The sequence below is a fragment of the Paroedura picta genome, chromosome 14, assembly GCF_049243985.1.
Source record: "Paroedura picta isolate Pp20150507F chromosome 14, Ppicta_v3.0, whole genome shotgun sequence".
NCBI lineage: Eukaryota > Metazoa > Chordata > Lepidosauria > Squamata > Gekkonidae > Paroedura > Paroedura picta.
Genome location: NC_135382.1, coordinates 21,867,313 through 21,874,624, shown reverse-complemented (window position 1 = coordinate 21,874,624; position 7,312 = coordinate 21,867,313).

Here is a 7,312-nt window from a genome sequence, read left to right as displayed (position 1 = left end):
TATTACATTAGAGGTGTACCCAATGATACAAAGGAAATGGATCTAAAGGTGAACCCATATATGATCAGTTATACAAAGTTATACAAAACAGGATACATCCTTCTCATTGTTTATTCCTGCTGGACACAGGTCCTTAAACGATAAATGAAATCTGTCTCCTTTTGCAACAGAATTTTTTTTTTCAAAATTGATCCTTTCATATGTACAGAAATTGACAGTCTCTACAACCATGGTCCATGGGTTTCTGATCCATGGTTTCACCCTATTATATTGATCCTACAGTTACTTTAACAGTGATGACTGATTTGAAGAGAACTTGTTACAGACTCTTTATCTACAGTTTGAGCCTGACATTACCGCTTGCATTAGAAAGGCAAAACAGCATGTAATCTCATGCCAATTTAGCCAATGGACTTGACTCCCTCCCCACAATTCAGGCAGGTTTATTTATTTTGTGATTTACATTTTTTGACCACATTTGGGGGGGAAGGTGGCATGGTACAGCTCAATCTTGTCAGATTCTGGAAGCTAAGCAGGGTCGGCCCTGGTGAGTACTTGGGTGGGCGGCCTCCAAGGAAAATGGCAGAAGAAAGCAATGGCAAACCATTGCTCCTTCTCACTTGTTTCGAAAGCCCCTTGCTGGGATAGCCATTGGTCAGCAGTGACTTGATGGCTCTTGGCACACACTCATTGTCTTCATTTACCATTTGCCTTTCTCAAAGCAGATTACACAATCAATATCAAAGTAATAGGACCCAGGTGTAACAGTGCATTAAAATGTCCAATCAGTGCAATACAACATATAATAAACAATGCAATACAAACAGAATTAAAAAATCAAAGAACACACTAGATAAACTGTATAATACCCGCTTTAGAGCAGGATTACAAAACTGAAGGACAACACAATGTTGGCTCAGCTTCTGAAATGGTTTCATCAGGCTGGCAAAGGAAAGCTTTAATTACCTCTTTCTCTTTATGCCCATTCCCATCTCATTCTGCAAGCAATGTCCTGACATGCAGAAGGTTCCAGGTTTGGTCCCTCCTCCCAACCTCCTCTAGTAGCAGGACTGGGCAAGAACTTGGGGGACCACTGTCATTCCTGGAGGCTACTATTGCTTGGTTTTATGGGATCATCCACCAAAGCAAACTTAAGAGAAATGGTTGGAAAACACTGTGTGGGCACAACGTAAGGCAAGTTATTACTCCATGGAAAGTTGGCAAGAGGAGAGTGAAAAGCATGCCTCTCCCACACATCTGGCACCCTGAAATCCATGCTGGCTGCAAAGGAAAAGTTACATGCGTCTTCATTAGATGTTTTAAAAACCACCAGTGATCTTGTCCATCAGGTTTCTGACCAGTTGGATGAGAAGACGAAAAACAATTCCGCACAAGGACCAATGTTGCCAATTAGTTCCTGAAAGCAGAAACGCGATTTTTAAAAGTGCAATTCTGCGTTATGCATACCTGCCTTTGTAGTGGAATCCAGTAGCATTTCTGTCGTTTCCCACAGGTTTCCGGTATCGCCAAAAATCGCTAGAAAGAAAGCGATTTTTTCTGTGCTTTGTCCCACCCTTGGCCACCAATCAAACGAACAGCCAATGGGCGGTTGTTACCATGCTCCTGAAAAGCCCCTTTCCCTTTAAGCACAGTTTTTTTAAAAAAAAAAGAAAAACACGTTGCAACGAATATGCCTTGATTTCTTGCTTCCTCCTAACGTAGCTGGCAGCTGGCATGCTAACGTAGCTGGCATGTGAGCTGCCGATTCATCGTTACCATGTGGCCCAGGACTGTAGGCTGTGACCTGGGACCATTCATCGTTACCCCTGAGTGAACCCCCCCCCTGCACGGGCATAATTTTTGGCCGAAATTAAAGGGAACTTGCAAATGGGGCTGTGTTGTGCTTGGTGACTTGAGGGGAGCTTTAAAGTAGCCTGTGGAGGGACTGTAGTTGGAGAAGCCTCGCTGGGTAAACGAAGGCTCGCAGGTTCGTTGCTTTCTGCTCTCTCTGAGAAAAAAAAAATGGCGATCGCTTCGCTGAAAGTTCGGAGGAGAGAGCCAGGGAGAGGGACTTGGCTGGAACCGCAACAATGGGAACGCACAGGTCTTTTTCGCTACTGTTGCAGTTTGTTTACAAGAGTGTAGCGCTTTTTGGAGGGTGAATCCACTTTTCTGGATTCCCCTTTAAGCGCTACAACGAATCGTTTTTTGCGGATCGGTTTCAGGAGTGTGGCAGATTGTGTGTGACTTTGTGCATAACTGCAAATTAGTAGCGTTTATAATTTGGAAGCCTTTTGCAACATTGAAGTCATGCGGAATGGCCCTTAGAGATGGGTCATTGTAAGTAAGAAACCAAATATTTGGGGTGAAATGGACTGTAGGGAATGACGGCCTGACAGCTGAGGTCAGTGGATGGCTGCAGGATCTGAGGGACCTGTGATTCCAGGGGCCCAATGGATCAGGGCTGCAGCCTCCTTCCTCCCCCCTTCCTCCTCATTAAGGACACTTGGAGTGGCACCCTTTCCCACTGTGGGGGGTGGGGGGAGCCCTCCTCCTCCCGTCCTGCTGCTCCCACCACAATTGTACTCTGCTAGGGTGCTGAAAAGCCTCATACTAGGTCTGGTGCTATGGGCCCCACAAATCCTTAAACCAATCGGGGAGCCTTTCACAAAATATCAGGGAGGGAGGTTAAACATAACTCTTGAGCCAGTTTGGTGTACTGGTTAGGAGTGCGGACTTTAATCTGGCATGCCAGGTTCGATTCTGCACTCCCCCACATGCAAACAGCTGGGCAACCTTGGGCTCGCCACGGCACTGATAAAACTGTTTTGACCGAGCAGTGATATCAGGGCTCTCTCAGCCTCACCCACCCCACAGGGTGTCTGTTGTGGGGAGAGGAATGGGAAGGCGACTGTAAGCCGCTTTGAGCCTCCTTTGGGTAGGGAAAAGCGGCATATAAGAACCAACTCTTCTTCTTCTTGATAGTAAGTCTTCAACTTGCCAGGCACAAGTCCTGTTTAAGGAGGGGAGGATTATTGATTGATTGATTGATTGATTGACTTATTGTACGACATGCGTGTTATGTAGCCAGGAGACCCTTGCAGCTGGGCAAGAGATGTTCAGAGGTGCCTGCCCTCGCAACACAGGTCTGGTATTCCTTGGAATTTACCCTTCCAAATGCTAGCCAGGGCCAAAATTGCTTAGTTTATGAGATCTGATGGGATCAGGCTTGCCTGGGCAGGTCAGGTTCCTGACTCTCTCTCTCTCTCTCTCTCTCTCACACACACACACACACACACACACACACATATGCAAGACATGAAAGTGGTATTTTTTTAAAAAAAATACATTGGTTAAAAGGAGTGAGGGAGAATTAAACCAACACTGTGGTTTGGCCATGTCCCCACTTGGCTCCACCCACTTAAAAAAATGGCCGGGTGCTGAGAATGGTGTTAGCAGTTACCACGGTGCCCACAGCCTCCATGTTGCAGCCCCCTGGCCTGCCTTCTTTCTGCTGGCTTTGCTGCTCATGAGAAAATGTGTCCATTCTAAAGCTGATAAGGATCTCTCACACGCCCTGTAATCTCTCCATCTCCTCATTGTATTTGAGATGTACTTGCATTGAAGGGGAGATCATTATGCTTTGACATGGATTAAGAAGATCCCATCAGCCGCTTAGCATAACTGATGCAATTAATTGTGCCTTGCTTTCTCGAAATTATTTTTGGGTTATGATTATTATTGAAAAGGACATTGAGGCACGCATATCACATCTGGGCAGGGAAATCCCTGTATCCTTTTATCTTCCGAATGCATCAGCTAAAGATGTTGCTAACCTTGCATAAGCTTAAGCTTCTTGTGAACAAATAGTTTAAGGTGACCAGATTTTAACATTGGTAAAACGGGACACCATTGACCGGGGGGGGGGGGTTCTTGATTAAAACTTTGGTCTGTATGGAGCAACAAAAAGTTTCATAGAACGCATAGAATGCAACAATAGTATTGTAATATATATATTTTAATTTCAACATAAGTACAATTTGCCAGGTACCCCAGATGTCCCTGCAAAAGTGGGACAACCTGGTCACCATAAAATAGTTGCAGGCCTAGTGACCAGGGGCCACAGAACAAAGGGACACTTGTTCTTGCACCATCTGCCATGTTTCCAGGCTGCTTCAGCCTGCTGCTGTCAACACTACAAGGAGCAAAATTCCAAGCGCTCTTCTGGTTTCGTCTAGGGCAGAAGTCTGTATTGCAACTTCAGGCTCTGGAACCAAGTGCAGACAAAAACCAAAAGAGGGGAGTGTACAATAGAAGGCCTACATCGCTTCTGGAGCCAAATGTGGCTTTGGGATGGAACCAGACATGGTACTTAAAACCAAATTAAATATTTAAATTAAAGTTTATTGGAAGACAGCGATGTGCTTGAGTTGCGGGTCTGTGCAGGCAAAACTTTTCGTGGGACCAAAATTCCAGTAAAGGGAATGGTAGAGCTGTGGCGCAGAGTGGTAAGGCAGCAGACATGCAGTCTGAAGCTCTGCCCGTGAGGCTGGGAGTTCGATCCCAGCAGCTGGCTCAAGTTTGACTCAGCCTTCCATCCTTCTGAGGTCAGTAAAATGAGTACCCATTTTGCTGCTGGGGGGTAAAACGGCAATGACTGGGGAAGGCACCCTGTATTGAGTCTGCCATGAAAACGCTGGAGGGCATCACCCGAAGGGTCAGACATGACTTGGTGCTTGCACAGGGGATACCTTTATCTTTTAGAGCTCAAAAATCACCAATCATCCGAGAGAGAACTGGGCACAGACGTATACCACTGTTTACGCACTGGAGGCTTTGCGCCGGGATGCAGGTTGGAGTTTCAGTTGGGGCAGGTTGCCCCACCTGTCCCTACTCCCGCACAGGGGAGCATTTGGCCCAGTGCACCTTGTCCACCTGGATGGGTGCTTCTGCATGGGAGCCAGGGCAGCGAGGTTTCCGGATCTCGTCAGTTCTCAGAAGCTTAGCAGAGGAAGGCTATTGGAAACTGCCTCTGCTTCTCACTTGCCTTGAAAGGAGGGATGCTGGTCCCTAGGTGGGGCCGGAGGGTCCTCTGGTTTTACAGCTCATTTCCAGGCAACAGAGATCTATCCCCCTGGAGAAAATGCCAGTGTAGCTGAGGTTGTCAAAAGTCAGTTGGGACGTCATGGCACTTTGCACAGACGCACATGCACACATGCAGACACACATACATGTCTAAGGGTGCCAGCTCCAGGTTGGAAGTTGCTGGAGATCTGTGAGCAGAGTCTGGGGACCCCAGTGTTCTGTGAGGAGGGGGGCCCCCATGGTGTGTAATGTCATAGGGTCCACCCCCCAGTTCAGTCGGTTCCGACAGGGCAAGTGATCGCTGCTGTCTGGAGATCAGTTGGAATTCTGGGAGGTCTCCAGGTCCCATCTGGAGGTTGGCAACCCCGTTACACCTTTAATCGCCATCTGTCGTTACCACTTTCATGTATACGTTCAGAAAATGCGTATTTTTCATGCCACATTTATCTTTAATATTTTTGCTGGCTTTGCAAATAACTCGTTTCTCTAGAGCAGGGGTAGTCAAACTACGGCCCTCCAGATGTCCATGGACTACAATTCCCATGAGTCCCTGCCAACATTTTCTGGCAGGGACTCATGGGAATTGTAGTTAATGGACATCTGGAGGGCCACAGTTTGACTACCCCTGCTCTAGAGGGACAGATGATTGAAATAATAAGAAGACGACAAAGAGTTGGTTTTTATACCCCGCTTTTCATTACACAGAGTCTCAGTGGCTTACAAACACCTTCCCTTCCCCTCCCCAAAACAGACACCCAGTGAGGTAAATTTATTTATTTTATTACATTTTGTATACGGCCCTACCCTAAGGCTCAGGGCGGTTCACATAGAACATAACAGAACAATGCATTAAATTGACTGAGAGAGCTCTGAGAGAACAGTGACTGGCCCAAGGTTGCCCAGCTGGCTGCATGTGGAGGAGGAGTGGGGAGTCAAACCTGGTTCTCCAGATTAGAGGCCTCCACTTTTAACCACAACACCACACTGGGACAACGGCTTCCGCCACAACGAGTTCCTCTGTTATTAACACTAAGATGCAGATATTTCACTTCTACAGAGGTGTCTTGAACTGAGTCATAGCCTAATGTGGCCCAGGACTGTAGGCTGTGACCTGGGACCTTCCGCATGCCAATTAAGCTCTCTAAATGGTGAACTGTGGCTGCTCCCCATTGTGGGTGGTGAGGGGGAAGACGCTAATCCTAAAAAAAGACGTGAAGAGCATAGCGCAGGCTATGCTTTTTCAAAATGGAGAAATCCTGCTGCCCGACTGCTAGGTTGGAAGCCGGGGGTGGAGAAGGAGACAGACTCCGTGGCTGTCCTTGTCCTCTTGAAGAAAAAGAAGAGCTGGTTTTTATGTCGTGATTTTCACTGCCCGAAGGAGTCTCAAAGCGGCTTACGGTTGCCTTCCCTTCCTCTCCCCAAAACAGACACCCCAAGAGATAAGCGGGATGGAGAGAGCACCAAGAGAACTGAGACTGGCTCAAGGACACTCAAATGTCTACACGTGGTGGAGGGGGATCGAACCCAGTTCTCCAGATGACAGGCCTCCACTCTTAATCTCTTCACCACTACACTACGCTGGCTGTCTGGCTTTCTGTAATCCCAAGAGGCCTTTGGTTGGATTGGACACATGCACGGATGCATGAGCCTGCCTTCTACTAACTCAGACCATGTGTCCTTCAAGGTCAATCTTACCTACTCAGACTGACAGCTCTCCAGGATCAGTGGATGGAGGACTTTCCCATCACCTGCTATCTGACGCTTATGCCCAAAGATGTTGGGGACTGAAGCTGAGACCTTCTGTGTGCCAAGCTGATGCTCTGCCATTGAGCCATGGCCCTGCCCTGGGCTTACACACCCAGTTCCCCCCTTGATCTAGGGTTGCACATACTGACACCTGCACCCAGGTGTGTCTAGCCCCCAGCCTGGTGTTTACCTGCCTGTTTTGCTGACAAGGCAAATACGTGAGGCAGGCTGAGGACTTTGAAGCAAAAGGTGGCCACCGATCGCAAGACGCTTTCTGAAACAGGGTGGGAGCGGAGCGGCGATACTGTTTTCTCATGAAATGTTGCTGTGTGGTTATCAGCCCAGCCACCCTTCACATGTGTCGCACCCACTGGCGAGCATTCACAGGCTCCTATCTGTATATTCCCATCCAGATGCTGGAGCCCGGCCATCTCCAAGGTGCCTGCTGCCCACACAACACAAGGCCACGCCTGCTTGCAAT